This window comes from Chiloscyllium punctatum, chromosome 7 (assembly GCF_047496795.1).
Source record: "Chiloscyllium punctatum isolate Juve2018m chromosome 7, sChiPun1.3, whole genome shotgun sequence".
NCBI lineage: Eukaryota > Metazoa > Chordata > Chondrichthyes > Orectolobiformes > Hemiscylliidae > Chiloscyllium > Chiloscyllium punctatum.
In genome coordinates this window covers 121,087,933-121,114,398 of record NC_092745.1, presented here as the reverse complement: position 1 = coordinate 121,114,398, position 26,466 = coordinate 121,087,933, and the positions used below count along the sequence as shown (strand labels likewise).

At 42.1% G+C, this 26,466-nt stretch overlaps 1 pseudogene; it reads left to right on the top strand.

The window, feature by feature from the left end:
• Positions 1-88: 88 nt before the first annotated feature.
• LOC140479368 (calcium-activated chloride channel regulator 1-like) overlaps positions 89-26,466 on the top strand; it is a 50,937-nt pseudogene continuing 24,559 nt past the window's right edge.

The window sequence follows — 26,466 nt, the reverse complement described above, 5'->3', positions numbered from 1 at the left end:
GAAAGCCTTTAGTTACATATTATGACATCAGAGACCATTATATGAATTTGACAAAGTACAGTCTGGAAACAATCTCAACATAGCAGTAATGAGATTCCAAAAAGCCTTTGTCTTGGTGCTCAGCGATCTTCTGTGTGATTCTATTCTAAAGTGTACCGGAATAAAGCTGGAAAATAATGGATATTGAGACATAGTTATTGCCATTAACCCGAACATTCAACATAATGAACAGCTGATTCAAAATATTCAGGTGAGTTATTGAGGGGCTGCCTGCAGTGAATTAATTATTTTGTTTCATTGTATGCACTTTAATGTTATATGCGATGTTAAGAATTCAGGATTTGTTGAGAGGAGGAGGTGCAAAAGGAATATATTATATATCTTTTCTTTAGTCCTTAACTCACTGCCACATCTCTTCCATGTGTACCTACCTTGAAGAAGTTCAGCTCCTCAGTTCCAATGAAGGTTCACTGGAAACAAAATGTTATCTCTGCTTTCTCACTACAAATGCTGCCAGACCTGCAGTGTTCTTCCAGCAATTTCTCACTTTGTTTCTGTTTTTCAGCAGCCACGGTTCTTTGGAGCTGTTTTGATATTTAAATTGGTCTTGTGTTTTACAGGAAATAATGACTGCAGCTTCCTCCTACCTTCACCGAGCGACTAAACAGCGAGTTTATTTCGGGGATGTGAAAATCCTGCTGCCTGAAAAATGGCCAGTTAGTTCCCATGTAGTTCAGAGACTGACAACTGAGTCCTATATGAAGGTAAGGACAGAGGGTGAAGAGTAACAATTACCCAGAATCTCCTCCTGCTCAGCTGCTGAGGCCTCACAAAACCCATATACAATTGACTGGCTTTTATTTTGCCCTCTGATGTAGCAGCAGCAACTCTGAGGCAAGTCTCACAGAATCTGAGATTTGAGAAATGTTTTCTTGAGCATGTATGTTAACCCCTAAAGATTATGCACGGCGGAACAGCTCACAGGCAATACTATATAAGTGGTGGTGTCAGTCATTGAATATGATGTGGAGGTGCCAAGTTTGGACTGGGATGGACAAAGTTAAGAATCACTCAACACTAGGTTATAGTTTATTTGGAGGTACAAGCTTTTGGAGTGCTACTCTTTCATCAGGTAGTTAGTGGGGCAGGATCTTAGGACACTGAACAGAATAATTTCCCTTTCTATTACACAACATTTTTGAATTTACACAGATGCTTTGGGGAACAAGTTCTGCAATCTTGTCCATTCTAGTCTGAAAAGAGTACATGAGTTGTTCAGAAAATGATAACTTTACCAGAGTGTTTGATGTAACGTAGTGGTCAGACTCATCTCGTAGACTTTGGGCGGCACGGTGGCACAGTGATTAGCACTGCTGCCTCACAGCACCAGAGACCCGGGTTCAATTCCTGCCTCAGGCAACTGACTGTGTGGAGTTTGCACATTCTCCCCGTGTCTGCGTGGGTTTCCTCCGGGTGCTCCGGTTTCCTCCCACAATCCAAAGATGTGCAGGTCAGGTGAATTGTCCGTAGTGTGGGGTAGGGGTATGGGTGGGTTGTGCTTCGGCGGGGCAGTGTGGACTTGTTGGGCCGAAGGGCCTGTTTCCACACTGTAAGTAATCTAATCTAATCTAAATGGATGATTATTTATCAGTATCACTATTTTTCTCTTTCAACCCTCAAGAACTCTCTTGTGCCTATTTGAAAGCCTAAATCAGAGCGATTAGTGCAGGTGAAAGGGTCGAGTGATCGTGGAGCCCAGATGAGCCTGGTGAAATTTAGGAAGACTATAAGGCAATTCTGGGTGGCACGGTGAAAATGGAACCAGAATAATTTATAATAATGAAAAGCTTATGGCTTTTTTATCTGAATGCATACAGCATTTGTATCGTGTAGATGATGGCAGCATTAATCCAGTAATGTTCTGGGACATGGGTTCCAAACCCATCATGACAGATGGGGGAGTTTGAAATCAATTTAAATAATCAGGAATTAAGAGTCTAATGATGAGGAACACCCCATCTGGTTCACCAATGTCCTTTAGACCATTCAACAACGGAGTGTAATTCATAGAATCCCTACAGAATAGAATCCCTACAGCGTGGAAACAGGCCATTTTGGCCCAATATGTCCACACTGACCCTCCGAAGAGCAATCCAATCAGACCCACACCCCACCCCACATTCATTCCTAACCAGTGCACCCAACCTCCATATCCCTGAACACTTTGGGCAATTTAGCATGGCCAATTCACCTGCACGGTTTTGTGCTTGTGGGAGGGAACCAGAGCACCCGGAGGAAACTCAGGTTTCCTGGCACAGGCATGGGAGGAATGTGCAAACTCCACACAGACAGTCGCCCGAGGCAGGAATCAAAGCTGGGTCCCTGGCGCGGTGAGGCCAATGAGCAACCATGCTGCCCCTGAGTCACCGTGCCAACCCAGCCATTTGGACCATTGAGTCATTTGTAATTTGATCAGCAGTTTATGTATTTCTCAGCCCCATTTTTCTACATTCTCCCTGAGACTCCTGATCCTCTTACTAACCAAGAACCTGGCTATCCTGGTGTGAAATGCATTCAATGACTTGGCCTTGACAGCCTTCTCCAGGAACACATTCCACAGATTAACCACTCCATGGCTTAAGGAATTCCTAAAGGGAGTTAGAACATAGAACATAGCAAAGTACAGCACAGTACAGGCCCATAGGCCCACAATGTTGTGCCGAGATTTAATCCTAATGTAAAATACAGTAACGTAACCTACACACCCCTCAACTCACTGCTCTCCATGTGCATGTCCAGCAGTCACTTAAATGTCCCCAATGACTCTGCTTCCACCACCACAGCTGGCAATGCATTCCATGCATTCACTGCTCTCTGCATAAAGAACCTACCTCTGACGTCTCCTTTATACCTTCCTCCTAATATCTTCAAACTATGACTTCTCGTAACAGTCAATCCTGTCCTGGGAAAAAGTCTCTGGTTATTGACTCTACCTATTCTTTTCATTATTTTGTACACCTCAATCAGGTCTCCTCTCTTCCTCCTTCTCTCCAGAGAAAAATGTTCAAGCTTTTTCAACCTTTCTTCATAAGGGAAGCCCTCCAGTCCAGGCAGCATCCTGGTAAACCTTCATGCACCCTCTCCAAAGCCTCTGTATCTTTCCTATAGTAGGGTGACCAGAACTAATACAATATTCCAAATGTGATTTCACCAGGGACTTGTGGAGCTGCAGCAAAACCTTGCGGCTCTTAAACTCGATCCCCAAAACACCATATGCTTTCTTAACAACCCTATCCACTTGGGCGGCAACTCTGAGGGATCAATGCACTTGCACACCCAGATCTCTCTGTTCCTCCACACTGCCAAGAATCCTGTCTTTAATCCTATATTCAGCATTCAAATTTGACCTTCCAAAATGCATCACTATGCATTTATCCAGGTTGAACTCCAAAGGCTTGGCAAGAAGGATTAGGGAGAACCCAAAGGCATTTACTCATACATGAGAAATAAGAGAATGATCAGGGAGAAGGTAGGGTCGATCGGGGTAGTGGAGGGAACTTGTGCGTGGAGTCTGAGCAGATCGGGGAAGCCCTAAATGAGTTTTTTGCTTTGGTTTTCACCAAGGAAAGGGAACTTGTTGTAAATGAAAACTTAGAGGAGCTTGGATACAGTCTTAACCAGATCAAGATTGATGAAGTTAATGTTCTAGAAATTTTGGAAAGCATTAAGATTGATAAGTCCCCAGGGCCAGACCAGATTTATCCTAGTCTGCTCCGGGAAGCGAGAAAGGAGTTTGCTAAGCTGCTGACGAGGATATTTGCCTCCTCACTCTCCATGGGAGACGTACCGGAGGATTGGAAGGAGGCGAATGTTGTTCCTCTTTTCAAGAACGGTAATAGGGAAATCCCTGGCAATTACAGACCAGTCAGTCTTATGTCTGTAGTCAGCAAAGTTTTGGAAAGAATTCTGAGGGATAGGATTTATGACTATTTGGCAAAGCATAGTGTGATTAAAGGCAGTCAGCATGGCTTTGTGAGGGGCAGCATGCCTCACAAATTTTATTGAGTTCTTTGAGGAGATGTCAAGACAGGTCGACAACGGTCGAGCAGTGGATTTGGTGTATATGGACTTCAGCAAGGCATTTGATATGGTTTCCCATGGTAGGCTCATTCTTAAAGTCAGGAAGTATGGGATACAGGGAGATTTGGCTACCTGGATTCAGAATTGGTTGGCTGACAGAAGGCAGAGTGTGGTTGTCGATGGAAAGTATTCTGCCTGGAGGTCAGTGTTGAGTGGGGTCCCACAGGGCTCTGTTCTTGGGCCTCTGCTCTTTGTAGTTTTTATAAATGACTTGGATGAGGAGGTTGAGGGGTGGGTTAGTAAATTTGCAGATGACACAAAGGTTGGAGGTTTCGTCGATAGTATAGAGAGCTACTGGAGGCTGCAGCGTGACATAAACAGGATGCAGAGCTAGGCTGAGAAATGGCAGATGGAGTTCAACCTGGCTAAATGTGTAGTGAGTTCTAAAGTCTCATTCCCTTACTGTGAGGCTGTGTCCTTGAGTCCTAGTTTCTCCTACTGTGGAAACATTGCCTCCATGTCTCCTCTATCCAGGCCTCTCAGAATTCTTCACTTTCAATCAGATTCCCCCCTCAACCTTCTAAACTCCATGAGTACAGAGCTAAAGTCTTCAAGTGCTCCACACATAACAAACTCTCCATCCCCAGGATCCCCCAGGAGGTACAGAGTTTTCCATCACACTCTTAACATGTTGCTTGTAGATGGTAGACAAGCTTTGGGGAGTCAGGGAGTGACTTGCTGACTGCAGGATTCCGAGCCACTGATTTGTGTTGTAGCCACACTATTTATATAGCTAGTCTAGTTCAGCTTCTGACCAATGGTCACCCCAGATTGTTGCTAGCAGGTGATTCAGTGGCTGTAATATCAATGGGCAATGTTTAAATTCTTTCTTGTTGGAGATGGTCCTTGCCTGACATGGATGTACAAGCATTGTAGGCAGTTCAAAAGAGATTCACCAGGCTGGTTCCTGGGGTGAAGGGGCTGACTGATCAAGTATGGTTAAACAGGTTAGAGATCAGAAGAATGATGGGTGTGTTCTTATTGGAACATACAACATTCTGAGGGGCCTTGTCTAATGGGACTACAGCTTTAAAAGATGTGGTTTGTCCTTTTTCTTTGAAGAAAGGTTGAGACAGAGGAGCCAAGAGTCTGCTCGAGCCAATAAAGTAAACAGCTCATGAGGCTTGAGGTTTTCTTAAAAAGTTGGAACAAGAGAACGGGTGGGGTCAAGCTTCCACAGAAAGCAGTTGCCTGCTGGGTTCTTGAAGCTGGATGCTTTTCCACTCACTATTACTGGCTAAATGCTCAGGGTCTCTTCCTGTTGCTAGAATTGCATGTGAGACAATCTATTTTACTGAACCTGCCTTTGCTTAGGGAGTATTTATGGGATTTGCTATATTAGAACAATTAATTAGTAGCAGTTTACATGTGCATATAATTTTATTAATTATTTAGATAAGAGTTACAGTTAAGCCAATTCTTTTCTATTGTTTTTATTGTCTGTATTTTAACTGCAGCATAAAAATGAAATGTGGTTTGCTTAAAGTTAAACAGTTTGACCAATCAAATGGCATCTGGAACGCAACACCTTACACTTAAATTAAGAAAAGGTCAGGGTCTAGGCTATCTTCTCAAAATATTTTTGAGCTTGTTTGGTCCTATCCATAATACATGACAGAGCAGATGTTGAGAAGTTGCATCCATTTGTGGAAGACCTCTAACTAGTTCCAAATTGAAGGAACATTTGTTTAAAACAGACGTGAGAAAGAATTTCTTCTCCCAGAGAGCCGTGAATGCCTGGAATTCTGTAACTCAGAGAATTGAGGAGTCTGGATCATTGAAAGTGTTTAAAGAGGAGGTATTATCAGAAATTTATGAAGACAGAAACAGGGGAATATATTACAGGGAACAAAGAAATGGCAGAAGAGTCGAATTGGTACTTCAGATCTGTGTTTATTGGGGAAGACACAAGCAATCTCCCAGAGGTAACAGTGGCTGAAGGACCTGAACTGAAGGGAATTTATATTTGCCAGGAATTGGTGTTGGAGAGACTGTTAGGTCTGAAGGCTGATAAGTCCCCAGGGCCTGATGGTCTACATCCCAAGGTACTCAAGGAGGTGGCTCTAGAAATCATGGATGCATTGGTGATTATTTTCCAGAGATTGATAGATTCAGGATCAGTTCCTGCGGATTAGAGGGTGGCTAATGTTGTACCACTTTTTAAGGAATGAGCGAGAGAGAGAGCAGGAAATTATAGACCCTCAGTGGTGGAAAGATGCTGGAGTCAATTATAAAGGAAAAAATTATGACACATCTGGATAGCAGGAACAGGATAGGTCAGAGTCAGCATGGATTTATGAAGGTGAAATCATGCTTGACTAATCTTCTGGAATTTTTTGAGGATGTAACTCTGAAGATGGATAAGGAAGATCCAGTGGATGTAGTGTACCTGGACTTGCAGAAAGCCTTTGATAAAATCCCTCATAGGAGGTTAGTGAGGAAAGTTAGGGCGCATGGTATTGGGGGCAAGGACTGACTTGGATTGAAAATTGGTTGGCTGACAAGAAACAAAGAGTAGTGATAAACTGCTCCCTTTTGGAATGGCAGGTGGTGACCAGTGGGGTACTGCAGGGATCAGTGCTGGGACCGCAGCTTTTTACAATATATATTAATGATATAGAAGATGGTATTAATAGTAACATTAGCAAATTTGCTGATGATACAAAGCTGGGTGGCAGGGTGAAATGTGAGGAGGATGTTTGGAGATTACAGAGTGACCTGGACAGGTTAGGTGAGTGGACAGATGCATGGCAGATGCAGTTTAATGTATGGACAAATGTATGGTTATCCACTTTGGTGGCAAGAACAAGAAGCCAGATTACTACTTAAATGGAATCAAGTTAGGTAAGGGGGCAGTACAAAGAGATCTGGGTGTTCTTGTACACCAGTCAATGAAGGCAAGCATGCAGGTACAGCAGGTAGTGAAGAAAGCTAATAGCATGCTGGTCTTCATAACAAGAGGGATTGAGTATAGAAGCAAAGAGGTTCTTCTGCAGCTGTACAGGGCCCTGATGAGACCGCACCTGGAATATTGTGTGCAGTTCTGGTCTCCAAATTTGAGGAAAGACATTCTGGCTATTGAGGGAGTGCAGCATAGGTTCACGAGGTCAATTCCTAGAATGGCGGGACTATCTTATGTGGAAAGATTGGAGCAACTGGCCTTGTATACCCTTGAGTTTAGATGACTGAGAGGGGATCTGATTGAGACGTATAAGATTACTAAAGGATTGGACACTCTGGAGGCAGGAAACATGTTTCCACAGATGGGTGAGTTCCGAACTAGAGGACACAGCTTAAAAATAAGGGGTAGGCCATTTAGGACAGAGATGAGAAGAAACGTCTTCACCCAGAGAGTGGTGGCTGTGTGGAATGCTCTGCCCCAGAAGGCAGTGGAGGCCTAGTTTCTGGATTCATTTAAGAAAGAGTTGGATAGAGCTCTCAAGGATAGTGGAATCAAGGGTCATGAGGTTAAGGCAGGAACAGGATACTGATTGAGGATGATCAGCCATGATCATAATGAATGGTGGTGCAGGCTCGAAGGGCAGAATGGCCTACTCCTGAACCTATTGTCTATTGTCTATTGTCTCTATTGTCTAAGTTGAGGGCTATGAGGAACTGGCATTAAAAAGAAGTTGAAGACGGGGTCAGAATAGCCATGATCTTGCTGAATGCTTGCGGGGTAAGCTTGAGAATGGCCTACTCTTGCTCCTGTGTTTTGTCTTCTTATCTTCTCACAATGATGGTGACGTCTGCATCCTGTGAGAGAATACATTTTAAAGAACGGTGCCATTTGTTTGTAGTCCATAAGAAAAATCCACATTTTCCAATTATGGAACAGACTATTATTTCCTCAGCCACATAGAAAATGAAATCATCCACTTTGGAGGACAAAGGACTGATTCTTCTGTTTTTACAGCTTATTTCTTTTTTCTACCTAAAACTAAGAAAATCCGCAATGTGCAACATTTAACCTTATTTTGTATATTTTATGCTGTGGTAGAATTATTGCACTTTTTAACTTTTAACTTTGTTCTTTCTTTCTACCTTGTTCTTAAGATTCTGGACCACGGTACTTGTACCTAATGTGGCAACATTATACACTTTTCACTGGACTCCTGTGCTTTTGTACGAGTACGTGTAACAATAAAATGAAAATTAAATCGAATCATTGGGTTAGAGTATAGCATTGGATCTGAGGAACGATCCTTGCCCTTTCACAACTGGCACATTATTTCATTAAATCAAACAATAGTCTTCACTCATGGAGGGTTAGAAATAAAATACAGTCAGTAATAAACATCGTCAAGATTTCAGGATAAGCATACCTACTCAAAGGATAGGGAGAATGTGGAACTATCAGGGATATGGTTTGAGTATTAGTTTTCCACAGTAACTGAGCAAAAAAACCAAAAAGCACACTGGAGAGTTCCAGACAACACATCTAACACCAATGATAAGGAGCCTCCATTAAAGTTAAACCCATTAGTTCAAGTGCGTTACTTCCACCTTACATGTGAAACGCACCATCTCGGGGCTAGATGAGGTGAATTTCATCATCCATTTAAGGGAAAGTTGGATAAACAAATCGGCAAAAAAGGAATAGAAGTCTTGCTAATAAGGTCAGATGAAGGAGGTTCATGTGGAGCATGAGCACAGGTATGGGGAGTTGATGTCTAAGCGATATTGTTGCTGGAATCTTAGTCTAGAGACCGAGGGAATGTTCTGGCACTCGGGTTCAAAGCTCACAATAGCCGATAGTGGAATTTGAATTCAATTTTTTAAATTCCTGGAATTAGACGTCCAATGTAGACTCTGATTGTTAAGAAAACTCATCTCATTCACTCATGCCCATTAGGTAAGGAAGCTGCCACCCACACCTGGTCTCTCCTACACGTGACTCCAGACCAACAGCAATGTGATTGACTCTTAACTGGTCTCTGGGTACTAAGTGCTGCCCTAGCCAGTAATGCCCACATCCTGTGAATGAATGAATGAATAAAAGAAGTAGACAAATGGAATCCAATTGTCTCTTTCTGTGCCCTACATTCTATGCTACTGTTTTCACTGGGTCACATTCGATGGTCAAAAACCAGGAAGGATATGATCCTATTACAAACAATGAACTGTCCAAAAAAGTATGAACAGTCCATGTCCATATGATGGGAAAATAACCATAAATTCATTAGTAGTCAAAGGAGGGCAGACCAATCTTTAGCTGATTTTGTCAACGGTAAGAATGGTTTGACGTTTTAGCCTCATGAATTGCAACATGTGAACATGAATCATTTTATGATATCGCATCATTCCTAGCTGAAAATTTCTCCTTATAACAGATGGTAATCGTCACACCAATTGTTAAATTATTTGTGTGCCCTTAAAATCCCACAATACTCTCCACCCAACTAAAATGTTTCATGTAATAACTAAAGACATAATTTTGTGAAATCAAGCTATCACTACAGATACTTGCCTGTTTGGAGTGCCCATCATGATTTCACCTCTCATCGATACCAGGCGTTCTGAACAGAAAATCATGCAAAACCTTTATTAAATGGATTTTTATCCCAGTGCATAAGAAAAACTGTTGATAATGTACTTAAAATTTTCAGTTCTTGTCCTTATTTTGAAATCCCTCCATGACCTCTAGCTCTCCTCAACTCCAGCCCCATAACCTGTCAAAATTTAAACACTTAGCTAAGTCTGGCTTCTTGAGCATTTGCAATTTTAATCACTCCAGCATTTCCAGCTATGTCTTCAGCTGCTGAATCCCCAACTGTCAACATCCTGGGATGGGGGATTCCATTGACCAGAAACTGAACTTGACTAGCCTTATAAATAGAGTGGTTCAAGATTAAATCTGAGGCAGGGGTTATGCATGGAGTAACTCATCTCTTGACCAGTCCAGTTCATCTTGCCCCTTCGCAGGATGTTGATAGCTGGGGTTTCAGCAATAGTAATGTCATTGAATGTCAAAGAGCAATGTTTGGATTCTCTGTTGTTGGGCGTGGTCATTGCCTGGCATACATTTGACATCAATGTTACTTACCACTTATTAGTTCAACCCTGAATGTTGTCCAGATACCATGACATTTGAACATAAAACACTTCAGTATCTGAGGAGTTGCAAATGGTGCTGAACATTGTGCAATCGTCAGTGAATATCACCCCTGATGAAGGAGGAAAGATCATTTATCAAGCAACTGAAGATAGTTGGCCTCAGGACAGTGCCCTTAGGAATTCCTGAAGTGATACCCTGGAGCTGAGATGATTGACAATCAACACTCACAATCATCTTCCTTTGTGCCAAGAATGACTCCAAACAGTGGAGTATTTGACCTTGATTGCCATTGACTTCAGTTTTCCTAAGGTTCCATGATGCCACTTGACAGGCTGAGTGGTATTATCACGAGACTATTAATCCCAAAACTCAGCTAACCTTCTGGGGAGCCAAGTTAAAATGCCACCATGACAGATGCTAAGGTTTGAGTTCGATTTTTAAAATTCTGGAATTAAGAATCTGTCTGATGCCCATGAAACCATTGTTGATTGTCGGGAAAATCCCATCTGTTTCACTAAAATCCTTTGGGGAAGGAAAGGTGTCATTGTTTCCTTGTCTGGCTGTCAGAGGAGCGGTGATGGTCTCGTGGTATCATTGCTCGATATTAATCCAGAAACCCAGAAGAATGTTCTGGGGACCTGAGTTCAAATCCTGCCATGGCAGATGGTGGAATTTGAACTCAATAACAAAAGGTTGAATCAAGAGTCAACTGATGACCATGAAACCATTGTCAATTGTCTGAAAAACCCATCTGGTTCATGAACACCATCTTTACTTGGTCTGGCCTAAATGTGACTCCAGAGCCACAGCCACTGCCCTCTGAAATGGCCTAACAAGCCACTCACTGGTATCATTCACTAGAAATTCACAACAAAGAAATGAACCTACAACAAGTGGACTGCAGCAATTCAAGAAGGCAGCTCACTACCACCTTCTCAAGCGCAAATAAGGATGGGCTATCAATGCTGGCCAGTCAGTGACGCTCAAGTCACACAAATGAATAAAAAAAAGTGACTCTGGACCCTACATTAGTGTGGTTGACTTTCAACTTCCCTTTGAAATGGCTGAGCTGGTCACTTAGTTCAACAGCACCCGAGAAAAGGCACTAAATGCTGGCCAGCCAGAGATGGCCACAGCCCATGAGTGAATTTTAAAGATACTGTTGGTCAGAACCTATCTCTATGTCAAGAGCAGTCAACTTCACTTCCTCTCTAAAGTTCAGCTCTTTTGTCCATGTTTGGACAGAGGTTGCAATGAGGTTAGGAGCTGAGTTGGCCGAACAGAACCAAACTGAATGTCAGTGAGAAGGTTAGTGTTGGGTAAGAGCTGTGATAGCACTGTCAATGACACTTTTAGACATTACAGTTTAGTTCAGATTTGAACAATACAAGCCAAAATTATGACAACAGATATCAGATATCAACAGATTCTTACACGGTAGTATCCATTTATCTTTTCCTAGGCTGATGTGATCATTGATGAACCTTACCATAAATATGGAGATGAACCATACACTCTGCAGTATGGTGGATGTGGTGAGAAGGGACGGTTCACTCACTTCACACCAAACTTTCTACTGAACAGCAGTCTGGTTTCAGTTTATGGACTGAAAGGTAAATTATCTGAAGTTAGAATAGAGTAGCATTTGCTTTAAGTACCGAATTAAGACTGCTTAGTTGGTGAACATGATCCAAGCTATTGCTCATGAAGTGGGGGTGTCAGTGTTGGACTGGAGTGGACAAAGTCAGAAGTCACACAACACCAGGTTATAGTCCAACAGGTTTATTTGGAATCATAAGCTTTAGGAGAAAATGAATATATGAGTTGTTATGACAACGAGGCATGACAAGGGCAAAATTGGGATTACAAAAATCCTTTTATTATCAGGCAGCTATTGGACCTGGAGTGTGTCAGTTCATCAAATATTCTGGTCGATTAAGAGGTCCACATGACCAATGTAAAAACACACACTAAATAATGTAGATATACACATCACTGTTATACTTTATTAACAGAACAAATCAATTAAAGAATAATGCACTTTGCCTTAAATAACATTTACCAGCAGAGAGCTTTACTCACGCAAACCCTCAATTGACCACTTGGATATCACAGAGATTGTGATAATACAGTAAATTTACAGTATTTGAAGTATATAATTTTTGCCAGTTTATTGCTGGTTCAAAAGGTGCTGTTTGAAACAAAATTTGCATATTGAATCTTGGTGAAATAATTAAAAGCAATGCTCCAAAAAGAGCAATTTCCTTTTTATTTCTCTCCTTTCCCTCCAAGCCAATGGAACACTGAACTTTTCAGTTTTACCCTCTGAGTCACCAAGTCGATCCCATACTCAGACGCACTGCACCACTAACACAGAGGAACAGAATATTGATTTCTCTTGTGAAGTCACGAAATAACTTCATGCCATTAGGTGTTTTGAACCCATGAGTGGATAATGCCAATGTGCAAACTTTCAGAAGGACAATTTCATTTATTTCTTGCAGAGAATGGATGCGTTAGTTTCATTGTTTTAATAAAAATTGCTTTTGTTTTGACAGAGAGAGTATTTGTTCATGAATGGGCTCATCTTCAGTGGGGAGTTTTTGATGAATATAATGAACGGGTGCCTTTCTATTTATTGAATAGAAAAAGTGAAGCCACGAGGTAGGACAATACTAATTGTAGTATTCTGCTCATTGAAAAATATCTCCTATGTTTTCCAGATAACTCCATATAGAACAGCGAACATGGAACTTAACAGTGCAATACAGGCCCTTCAGCCCTCAATGTTGTGCTGACCTGTGGAACTGATCTGAAGCCCATCTAATCTACACTATTCCATTCTCGTCCATATGACTATCCAAGGACCATTTAAATGCCATTAAAGTTGGCGAGTCTACTATGATTACAGGCATTGCTTTCCATGCCCCTACTACTCTGAATAAAGAACCTACCTCTGACATCTGTCCTATATCTATTATCCCTCAATTTAAAGCTATGTCCCCTCTTGTTTGCCATCATCACCCGAAGAAAAAGGGTCTCAATGTCCACCTTATCCAACCCTCTGATTATCTTATACGTCTCAATTAAGTCGCCTCTGAACCTTCTTCTCTCCAATGAAAACTGCCTCAAGTCCCTCAGCCTTCCCTCATTACACTTTCCCTCCATACCAGGCAAACATCCTAGTAAATCTCCTTTGAACCCTTTCCAAAGCTTCCACATCCTACCCATAATGCAGTGACCAGAACTGCACACGACTCTCCAAATGTGGCCGCACCAGAGTTTTCCAGCATGATCTCATGGTTCTGAAACTCAATCCCCCTACCAATAAAAGCTAACACACTATATGCCTTCTTCACAACCCTATCAACCTGGGTGGCAATTTTCAAGGATCTATGTACCTGGACACCAAGATCTCTCTGCTCATCTGCACTACCAAGAATCTTACCATTAGGCCAATACTCTGCATTCCTATTACTCCTTCCAAAGTGAATCACCTCACACTTTTCCACATTAAACTCCATTTGCCAACTCTCAGCCCAGCTCTGCAGCTTATCTATGTCTCTCTGTAACCTACAACATTCTTCCTCACTATCCATAACGTTACCGACCTTAGTGTTCTGCAAATTTACTAACCCATCCTCCTATGCCCTCATCTAGGTCACTTATATAAATGATAAACAACAGTGGATCCAAAACAGATCCTTGCGGTACCCCACTAGTAACTGAAGTCCAAGATAAATATTTCCCATCAACCACCATCCTCTGTCCTCTATCAGCTAGCCAATTTCTGATCCAAACCCTAAATCACTCTCAGTCCCATGCCTCCGTATTTTGTGCAATAGGCTACCATGGGGAAACCTTTCAAAAGTATTACTGAATTCCATGTACACCACATCAACTGCTTTATCATCATCCACCTATTTTGTCACCTTCTCAAAGAACTCAATAAGGTTCGTGAGGCACAACCTAGCCTTCACAAAACCATGTTGATTATCCCTAATCAACTTATTCCTTTCTAGATGATTATAAATCCTGTCTCTTATAACCCTTTCCTAAACTTTACCCACAATGGAAGTAAGGCTCACGGGTGTATAATTTCCAGGGTTGTCTCAACTCCCCTTCTTGAACAAGGGAACAACATTTGCTATCCACCAGTCTTTTCTGGCACTGTTCCTGTAGACAATGACCACATAAAGATCAAAGCCAAAGGCTCAGCAATCTCCTCCCTGGCTTCCCAGAGAATCCTCGGATAAATCCCACACGGCCCAGGGGACTTATCTATTTTTACACTTTCCAGAATTGCTAATACTTCCTACTTATGCACTTCAATCCCATCTAGTCGACTAGCCTGTATCTCAGTATTCTCTTCGACCACAAGTTCTTTTTCTGGTATGAATACTGATGAAAAGTATTTGTTTAGTATTCATTCAATCTCTCCTCAAACTCTAAGCACAACTTCCCATTACTCTGCTTGATTGGCCCTGATCTTACTCTAGCCATTCTTTCATTCCTGATGTAGCGATAGAACACCTTAGGATTTTCTTTGATCTTATCTGCCCATGACTTCTCATGTCCACTCCTGGCTCTTCTTAGCTCCCTCTTTCAGTCTTTCCTGGCTAATGTGTAATTTTTAAGCACCCTAACTGAGCCATCACATCTCATCCTAACATAAGCCTTCTTCTTTCTCTTGACAAGAGATTCAGCTTCCTTTGTAAACATCGCTCCCGCGCTCGACAACTTCCTCCCTGCTTGACCGGTACATACTTATCAAGGACCCACAGTAGCTGGTCCTTGGACAAGCTCCACATTTCGATTGTGCCCATCTCCTGCAGTTCTTTCCCTATCTTATGCATCCTAATTTGCCTAATTTCATCATAATTGCCTTTCCCCCAGCAATAACTCTTGCTATGCGGTATATACCTATCCCCTTCCATCACTAAAGTAAACATAACCGAATTGTGGTCACTCGCTTTAAAGTGCTCACTTACCTCCAAATCTAAATTAACACCTGGCCAGGTTCATTAGCCTGTGCCAAATCTAATATGACCTCACTCCTTGTTGGCCTGTCGATATACTGTGTCAGGAAACCCTCCTGCACACATTGGACAAAAACTGACTCATCTAAAGTACTTGAACTGTAGTATTCCCAGTCAATATTTGGAAAGTTAAAGTCCCCCATAACAACTACCCTGTCACTCTCGCTCCCATTGAGGATCATGTTTGCTATCCTATTCTCTACATCTCTGGAACTATTTGGAAGCCTATAGAAAACTCCCAACAGGGTAACCTCTCTCCTTTCTTGTTTCAAATCTCAGCCCATACTACCTCAGTAGACAAGTCCTCAAACATCCTTTCCTTAACTGTAATACTGTCCTTGACAAAATCACACCACCCACTCTTTTACCAGTTTCTCTGATCTTGATGAAACATCTAAATCCCAGAACCCAACCATTCCTGTCCCTGCTGTACTCATGACTCTGAAATGGCCACAACATCGAAATCCCAGGTACCAATCCAAGCTGCAAGTTCACCCACCTTATTCCAGATGCTCCTGGAATTGAAGTGGATACACTTCAAACCAACTTCTTGCCTGCCGGTGCCTTCTTGTGATCTTGAAATCTTAGTTCTAACTTCACAACTCTCATCCTCCCGTATACTCGAATGACAATTTTGGTTCCCATCCCCCCTGCTGAATTAGTTTAAACCCACCTAAGAGCATTAGCAAATATACCCCCCAGGATATTGGTCCCCCTCTGGTTCAGGTGAAGACCATCCTGTTTGTAGAAGTCCCCCCTATCCCCGAAAGAGCTCAAATTATCCAGGAATCCAAAACCCTCCCTCCTGCACCATCCCTGTAGCGACGTGTTCAACTCCTCTCTCTCCCTATTCTTCGCCTCACTAGCACATGGCACAGGCAACAAACCAGAGGTAACAACTCTGTTTGTTCTAGCTCTAAGCTTCCACCCTATCTCCCTGAAAGTCTGCTTTAAATCCCCATCTCCCTTCCTATCTATGTCCTTCGTGCCTATGTGGACCATGACTTGGGGCTGCTCCCCCACCCCCTCAAGGATCCTGAAAACACGATCAGAGACATCACAAACCCTGGTACCTGAGAGGCAACACACCAACCATGAGTCTCTCTCGTTCCGACAGAACCTATTCTCTGTTCCCCTATGAAGTCCCCAATAACTAATGCTCTGCTCCTCTTCCCCCTCCCATTCTGAGCAACAGGGACAGACTCTGTGCCAAAGATCTGTTCCCATTGCTTACCCCTGATAAGTCATCCCCCCGAACAGTATCCAAAACAGTATACTTGTTGTTGAGGAGAATGGCCACAGGGGATCCTTGCATTGCCTGCTGGTTCCCTTACCGTCCCCTGACGGTAACCCATATACCTTCATCTTTTACCTGAGATGTGACTACCTCCCTGTATTTCCTTTCTGCCTTTGGCCTATATCCCTCGATACCTTTGCTGAACAAAAAAATTAAATATCCTCAGATTTTAAAGTATCAACTGATCCTGCACCCACTAAAGTTTGTGCAATAGCGTTCCAATTACCCACCACCCTTTGTGTGGCGAAATGCTTCCCAACATCTGGCCTGAATGGTTTGACCCTAATTCTCAAGCTATGTTCCCAGCTCTGGAACCCCTAACCAATGAAAATAGTTAATCTTTATCTATCCTGTCTTTTCCTGTTATTAATTTTGCAGTGTGGGCTATCCATACAAATACTTAGCCTAACCCTATTTTCCACAAGTCCTTCTTCTAGGTAACTCAAATGACCATCTGACTAAGATGGGAGCCATATTATTTGATTTACATCAGGATCCTGTGAAAAAAAAATTAATCTCTCCAGTAGCATTTAAAGAGAATTTCAAAGTTCTAGTTCATAGTTTATTTTTAATAATTTGATACAATCTGAGCTTGGTGAAAAATCGAGCCAATGACTAAACATTATTTTTGTCTCTATACATTGTTAACTTGGAAACTGCAGTCATTGGTCCAAGACTAAATACCTTGCATATTCTCCTCAATAATTCACTCAGGATTACTTCTAATCTACTCTTTCATTTACCTTACATTTAAAGTCACAGTCCTCAATTATAATCATCTTATAAAACAAAAGATACAATCCTCAAATAATGATCTTGCAAGCCTCACAATAATAACATGGCCATATGGTACGAATAGACGAATCTGGGACCTACAATCCCGTCCAAAGGAATTTCATCCTCAGCTTTTCCAAATAAACATGTCTAATTGCGTTGGTGAAAAAATTATTGAGAAACATTCCAAGGAACTATACAAATGATCATTTAAAAAAAGCATAAATTAATCAAGGAGGGTCAGGATGGATCTTTTCAGAGAAGGCTGAGTCTGACTAACTCGGTTCAATTGTTGAGCAAGTAACATGGAGGGTTTATCTGGTAAATGCATTTGGCGTGATCTCCATGGGATTTTGCCAGGGGGTTTAGCAAAATCTCACATGACAGACTGGTCAGAAAAATAAATGTTTACATGGGATCTCTAAACAAGTAAGAAGTTGGATGAAAAATGAGCTCTATGGTAGGAATTGAAGGATCTATGGATATCTTTGGGACTGGAAGGCTGGTTTCAATGGTGTGCATGAGGTCCCTTACTTTTCATGATATACATATATATTACATATACAGATTCAGACTTCAATGTAATCATCATTATTAAGATGTTTGTACTTGGTATCAAAAATTGGCCACATGTTTCATGTTCAGTAATACAAACTATGAATGCAATAATGCAAACTAGAAATATAAATGGATTATCAAGTTGGTCAAAAAGTGGCGAATGTAGAGAACAGAGAGGTAATGCATTTACAGGGCTGAGGATAGTGAAAACAAGCAAAAGGAACATATAATAAGTAGCATATTACTGAGAATGGTAGAAAAAAAAACTAGCATTACAGTGCATGCTCCAGGAAGATAAAAAAAGGGCAAGTGGAATGATGGTTAAGAAGGCATATAGATAGATTCCTTTATTAACTCAGGCAGAGAGTACAAAAGCAGGGAGGTTATTCCAGAACCATATGAAATACTGTTCAGGGAACAGCTCATATACTGCATATTGTGAAGAGCATGTATTTTTATTTTATTGTATTTCTTATTGTGGTCTGAAATGGAAAACGACTGTCTTAAAAACCAAGATTATTGAAGGGATTGCTGTATATTCTTAAAGCAAATAACCAGGCACTCATTGTAGGAGATGCTTACACAGCTGTGTGTGCAAGTGGTGGGACAACTCTAGTTCCAGACGATCTATGTACAAACAGAGATTCGGCTGGCAACAGGTACCTGATTGTTGCATGGAAGAGTGACCAGTTATTGATAACAAAGGCCTTTTGCCTGTCCACAGTAATGTGACTGGCTTCCAGTTAGCTGAGCAGCTTACAGCTGTGATTATTCAAGTTAGGAACAATCATAACTCCAGGAGGAAAGGAGTTGTGATCAGCAAAAGGATCATCTGACCAAACCCTGTGGGTCTTCTGAAATGTTTGCTCCACCTGTAATGCCCTTTTCTTTGTATCTCTCTGTATGTGTGTGTGCAATGGGAGTTTTATAAGTAGGTTAGAATTTTAACCAGTAGAGTTATGTGTCAATTGATCATCATTTTTTAATCTGCAATTAGAATCTATTTCTAATAAATAGTAATTCTTGTTACATTTAAATTCCTGGTCCATGCTTTCTGTCAACTTGGATCCAAAAGATGGACAAATTAGGAATTTTGTGACATTTTAAAGTCTTGAAAGTCTATTTATGTGATAACTCTGGTAATAGTGGGGTTTGGTTTCACTGTGTGTTACTACAGTGAAACATAACATGTTAGTGGGTGAACATTTTGGTGATGGCGACCACAATTCTGTGACTTTCACCTTGGTTATGGAGAGAGATAGGTGCGCACAACAAGGAAGTTTTTACAATTGGGGGAAGGGAAATTACGATGCTGTAAGACAGGATTTGAGGAGCATACGTTGGGAGCATAGGCTGTCAGGGAAGGATGTGGTGGAAATGTGGAACTTTTTCAAGGAGCAGATACGACGTGTCCTTGATATGTATGTACCGATCAGGCAGGAAAGAAATGGTCGTGTGAGGGAGCCTTGGTTGACGAGGGAGGTTGAATGTCTAGTAAAGAGGAAGAAGGAGGCTTACATAAGGTTGAGGAAACAAGGTTCAGACAGAGCAGTGGAGGGATACAGGATAGCCAGAAGGGACCTGAAGAAAGGGATTAGGAGAGCTAAGAGAGGGCATGAAAAATCCCTGGCGGATAGGATCAAGGATAACCCCAAGGCATTCTATGCGTATGTGAGAAACCTGAGAATGACGAGAACGAGGGTAGGTCCGATCAAGGACAGTGGTGGGAGACTGTGTATTGAGTCGGAAGAGATAGGAGAGGTCTTGAACAAGTACTTCTCTTCAGTATTTACGAACGAGAGGGACAGTATTGTTGAAGAGGAGAGTGTGAAACGGACTGGTAAGCTAGAAGAGATACTTGTTAGGAAGGAAGATGTGTTGGACATTTTGAATAACTTGAGGATAGACAAGTCCCCCGGGCCTGACGGGATATATCCTAGGATTATGTGGGAAGCAAGAGAGGAAATTGCAGTACCGTTGGCAATGATCTTCTCGTCTTCACTGGCAACTGGGGTGGTACCAGGGGACTGGAGAGTAGCGAATGTTGTGCCCCTGTTCAAAAAAGGGAATAGGGATAACCCCGGGAATTACAGGCCAGTTAGTCTTACTTCTGTGGTAGGCAAAGTAATGGAAAGGGTACTGAGGGATAGGATTTACGAGTATCTGGAAAGACACTGCTTGATTAGGGACAGCCAGCACGGATTTGTGAAGGGTAGGTCTTGCCTTACAAGTCTTATTGAATTCTTCGAGGAGGTGACCAAGCATGTGGATGAGGGTAGAGCAGTGGATGTAGTGTACATGGATTTTAGTAAGGCATTTGATAAGGTTCCCCATGGTAGGCTTATGTGGAAAGTCAGGAGGCATGGGATAGAGGGAAATTTGGCCAATTGGATAGAAAACTGGCTAACCGGTCAAAGTCAGAGAGTGGTGGTAGATGGTAAATCTTCAGCATGGAGTCCAGTTACAAGTGGAGTTCCGCAGGGATCAGTTCTGGGTCCTCTGCTGTTTGTAATTTTTATTAATGACTTAGAGGAGGGAGTCGAAGGGTGGGTCAGTAAATTTGCAGATGATACAAAGATAGGTGGAGTTGTGGACAGTGAGGAGGGCTGTTGTCGGCTGCCGAGGGACTTAGATATGATGCAGAGCTGGGCTGAGGAGTGGCAGATGGAGTTCAACCCTGCCAAGTGTGAGGTTGTCCATTTTGGAAGAACAAATAAGAATGCGGAATACAGGGTTAATGGTAGGGTTCTTGGTCAGGTGGAGGAACAGAGGGATCTTGGGGTCTATGTACATAGATCTTTGAAGGTTGCCACTCAGGTGGATAGAGTTTGTAAGAAGGCCTATGGAGTATTATCGTTCATTAGCAGAGGGATTGAATTCAAGAGTCGTGAGGTGATGTTGCAGCTGTACAGGACTTTGGTTAGGCCACATTTGGAGTACTGTGTGCAGTTCTGGTCGCCTCACTTTAGGAAAGATGTGGAAGCTTTGGAGAGGGTGCAGAGAAGATTTACCAGGATGTTGCCTGGAATGGAGAGTAGGTCGTACGAGGATAGGTTGAGAGTTCTCGGCCTTTTCTCGTTGGAACGGCGAAGGATGAGGGGTGACTTGATAGAGGTTTATAAGATGATCAGAGGAATAGATAGAGTAGACAGTCAGAAACTTTTTCCCCGGGTACAACAGAGTGTTACAAGGGGACATAAATTTAAGGTGAAGGGTGGAAGGTATAGGGGAGATGTCAGGGGTGGGTTCTTTACCCAGAGAGTGGTGGGAGCATGGAATGCGCTGCCTGTGGGAGTGGTAGAGTCAGATTCATTGGCGACCTTTAAGCGGCATTTGGATAGGTACATGGATGGGTGCTTAATCTAGGATAGAAGTTCGGCACAACATCGTGGGCCGAAGGGCCTGTTCTGTGCTGTATTGTTCTATGTTCTATGTTCTATAACAGAACAGTTCTGGTAACCGTATGTCAGGTAGGATAGTATACACTGAAAGAGGGTACAAAGGAGATTTATTGGGATGTTGTCTCAAGAATGAATAAACACTGGATAGGCTGGAGTTCTTTTCTTTGGAAGTAGAGAGTATGGGGACATTTAATTGAGGTGAATTAAAATTATAAACGGCGAAGAGTGGAAAGGAAAAATATCAATTTCCTGAGGAAAGTGGTTGTTTATAACTTTTCTTATCAGCAAAGAAATGATGGATGAAAGTTGCAAATGGTACGGAGGAAATGTTGTAAGTTTTAACCTTATTCAATGATTTCTCATTATTGAAATGTTATTTGGAATCAAGGAGTGATCTTTGATCATTTTTACTTCCAGATGTCCAAAAGAGATTAGAGGACAGCTTGCTGATTGCACAGGCAGATCCTGTTCAGTGTGTGACACAGATGCCAAGACAGGACTGCCAAAAGGGGATTGTGAATTTTATCCCGACAGAAAACAGACTGCATCCTCCTCAATTATGTTCATACAGGCACTGTCAAATGTAAGTAAAGTTGCTGAGAGGCATGTTTGTCCAATATTGCTAACAATCTTGTTTCCAAGATCATCCCTGCAATATTTTCTCAGAATGGTATCCGAGGACCAATTATCCTTGGCTGCCCATCAATGACCTTCCTTTAGCTATAAGGACAGAAGTGAGGATGATTGCACTGTGTTCCACTCAATGCATTATTCTTCAACTAACTACGCGGTCTGTAATGCAGACAGTTAACTCTGGACAGCACCCACAATTGGCCTGAAATGTAGCAAGTCATATTTCTGTGATTCAAATGCCTGGCAATGATTATTTCCAATAAGAGAGAATCTAACTACCTCCCCTTGCATTACCAATGCTGAATTCGTGAAGATTACCATTGACTCTGAACTAAATGGAACGAGGAAGTAAATAAAACACCTAGTATGCTGTTTTGGAAAATGTAGGGGGTGATGGATTCTCAGGGGAACGTAGCATGAACAGCCAAGTTTCTGGTATTGAGACTGGCTCTAATGCAACGAGGGGTACATTGGGTTCCAAGAGATCAATTGTGTCAGGGGATATCTCCAGTCCGTAGTATAGACAGATGTTTCTGTGGCCAGCAGCGAAAAATCAGAATGGTGTGTTGCTTCCCTGGTGCCAGGATCAAAGATGTCTCAGAGAGGGTGCAGAATATTCGCATGGGGGAGCAGGGCCAGCAAGAGGTCATTGTCCACATTGGAACCATTAACATAGGAAGGGAAAAGGTTGAGAGTCTGAAGGGAGATTACAGAGAGTTAGGCAGAAATTTAAAAAGGAGGTCCTTGAGAATAGTAATATCTGGACTACTCCCAGTGCTATGAGCTAGTGAGGGCAAGAATAGGAGGCTACAGCAGATGAATGCATGGCTGAGGAGCTGTTGTATGGAAGAAGGATTCACATTTTTGGATCACTGGAATCTCTTTTGGGGTAGAAGTGACCTGTGTAAGAAGGACTGTTTGCACCTAAATTGGAAGGGGACTAAGAAACTGGCAGGGAGATTTGCTAAAGCTGCTCGGGAGGATTTAAACTAGTAAGGTGGGGAAAGAGGTCATTCAGAGACTGGTACAGTTGAGAACAGAAGCGAGTCAAACAGTCAGGGTAGGCAGGGACAAGGTAGGACTAATAAATTAAACGGCATTTATTTCAATGCAAGGGGCCTAGCAGGGAAGGCAGATGAACTCAGGGCATGGTTAGGAACATGGGACTGGGATATCATAATAATTACAGGAACATGGCTCAGGGATGGGCAGGACTGGCAGCTTAATGTTCCAGGATACAAATGCTACAGGAAGGATAGAAAGGGAGGCAAGAGAGGAGGGGGAGTGGCATTTTTGATAAGGGATAGCATTACAGCTGTGCTGAGGGAGGATATTCCTGGAAATACATCCAGGGAAGTTATTTGGGTGGAACTGAGAAATAAGAAAGGGATGATCACCTTATTGGGATTGTATTATAGACCTCCTAATAGTCAGAGGGAAATTGAGAAACAAACTTGCAAGGAGATCTCAGCTACTTGTAAGAATAATAGGGTGATTATGGTAGGGGATTTTAACTTTCCAAACATAGACTGGGACTGCCATAGTGTTAAGGGTTTAGATAGAGAGGAATTTGTTAAGTGCGTACAAGAAAATATTCTGATTCAGTATGTGGATGTACCTACTAGAGAAGGTGCAAAACTTGACCTACTCTTGGGAAATAAGGCAGGGTAGGTGACTGAGGTGTCAGTGGGGGAGCACTTTGGAGTCAGTGACCATAATTCAATTTGTTTTAAAATAGTGATGGAACGGGATAGATCAGACCTAAAAGTTGAAGTACTAACTTGGAGAAAGGCCAATTTTGACAGTATTAGGCGAGAACTTTCGAAAGCTGATTGGGGCCAGATGCAAGTAAATGGACGGCTGGAAAATGGGAAGCCTTCAGAAATGAGATAACAAGGATCCAGAGAAAGTATATTCCTGTCAGGGTGAAAGGGAAGGCTGGTAGATATAGGGAATGCTGGATGATGAAAGAAATTGAGGGTTTGTTTCAGAAAAAGAAGGAAGCATATGTAAGGTACAGACAGGATAGATCAAGTGAATCCTAAGAAGAGTATAAAGGCAGTAGGAGTACACTTAAGAGGGAAATCAGGAGGGCAAAACGGGGACATGAGATAGCTTTGGCAAATAGAATTAAGGAGAATCCAAAGGGTTTTTACAAATATATTAAGGACAAAAGGATAACTAGGAAGAAAATAGGGCCCCTCATAGATCAGCAAGGTAAAATTGAGGACACTGTACAGAGGTTCATCCCCAAGAAGAGAAAGATTATCCGGGGAGGGATTAGACAGCCATGGCTGACAAAGGAAGTCAGGAAATGTATCAAAGTAAAAGAGAGATCCTATAAAGTGGCCAAGAGCACTGGGAAATCAGAAGATTGGAAAGGCTACAAAAATAAACAGAGGATAACAAAGAGAGAAATAAGGAAGGAGAGGATCAAATATGAAGGTTGGCTAGCCAGTAATATTAGAAATGATAGTAAAAGTTTTTTTCAATACATAAGAAACAAATGACAGGCAAAAGTAGACATTGGCCCACTTCAAACTGATGCTGGAAGCCTAGTGATGGGAGATAAGGAAATAGCAGGAGAACTTAATAAGTACTTTGCATCAGTCTTCACAGTGGAAGACATGAGTAATATCCCAACAATTAAAGGGAGTCAGGGGGCTGAGTTGAGTATGGTTGCCATTACAAAAGAGAAAGTGCTAGAAAGGCTAAAAGGTCTTAAAATTGATAAATCTCCTGGCCCCGATGGGCTACATCCTAGAGTTCTGAGAGAGGTGGCTGAGGAAATAGCGGAGGCGTTGGTTGAGATCTTTCAAAAGTCACTGGAGTCAGGGAAAGTCCCAGATGATTGGAAGATTGCTGTTGTAACCCCCTTGTTCAAGAAAGGATCAAGGTAAAAGATGGAAAATTATAGGCCAATTAGCCTAACCTCGGTTGTTGGTAAAATTCTAGAATCCATCATTAAGGATGAGGTTTCTAAATTCTTGGAAGAGCAGGGTTGGATTAGAACAAGTCAACATGAATTTAGTAAGGGGAGGTCATGCCTGAAAAACCTGTTGGAGTTCTTTGAAGAGGTGACAAATAGGTTAGACTGGGGAAACCCAGTGGATGTGGTCTACCTAGACTTCCAAAAAGCCTTTGATAAGGTGCCACATGGGAAGCTGCTGAGCAAGGTGAGGGCCCATGGTGTTCAAGGTGAGCTACTGGTACGGATTGAGGATTGGCTGTCTGACAGAAGGCAGAGAGTTGGGATAAAAGGTTCTTTTTTGGAATAGCAGCCAGTGACAAGCGGTGTCCCGCAGGGTTCAGTGTTGGGGCCGCAGCTGTTCACATTATATATTAATGATCTGGATGAAGGGACTTGGGGCATTTTAGCGAAGTTTGCCGATGATACAAAGTTAGGTGGACAGGCAGATAGTATTGGTGGTCCTTGATTGTTGATTTGGATGGGTATATGAATAAGAAGGGTTTGGAGGGATATGGGCCGGGTGCTGGCAGGTGGGACTAGATTGGGTTGGGATATCTGGTCGGCATGGACGGGTTGGACCAAAGGGTCTGTTTCCATGCTGTACATCTCTATGACTCTATGACTCGTGGTGTTGGATTCCTGAAGGTTACCATTGACCCTCAACTAAACGGGACGAGCAAGTAAATAAAAACAGCAAATGTTGGAGAGACTCAGCAGGTCTGGCAGCAACCGAGGAGAGAAATGGAGTTAATGCTTCAATCCAATATGGCTCTTCAACAGAACCAATTAAGTCACATACATTCCAGATGACCTTGTTCAAGACCAGATAATCTCAGAATACTTCTGTTGAACTTGCAGTGACCTGAAACATTAACTTCATTTCTTGCTCCAGATTTTCATGATTTTCAGATTTTTTATCAGATTTCTTGCATCTGTGATATTTTGCTCTTTTTGGGTAGTCTCACACTTTGACTCCCCAAAGCCTCTGTCTCTCTGACAAGGCACAAGTCAAAACCATGATGGGCTGCTTCCTATGTGACTGTAACAACAAGTAGCTCAATACTATCAAACATGAAGAACTCCACTTAGTCAGCTCCATCAGCCACTTTAAACATTCACTTGCCCCATTATTGACACATAGTGACTGGATTGTGTACCAGTTGCAGGATGCATTGTATCTGTCACTAAGGCTTCTTCAACAGGACCTTAATCTTCAGCAAAAGAAGCAGATGAATGGTGTTGTGCCCAAGACTGGGGAGTGGACGGCCTCTGTCCAGTGCCATCACAAATATATTTACTTTACACAGTTACCAAGATAGCCAATGATGCTTTATCTATATTTTCAAATTAGAATATAAAAAATCCATTAAATAAGCATCTCTAGTCAGGAATAAAATTATTGATTTATTATAAGACAAAACTTACTCAAGAAAGATGCAAACACACAAGTGGAAGTCTCAAATGATATATCTTCGAAATAATCATACATATGTCAATTTAAAAAGAAACAAAATTCTCGACAGAGATATGGAACGAGGACATGAAGAATAAGTATAAGGCTTTCATCCAGCTTCCTGGCACATGGATATCGAAGA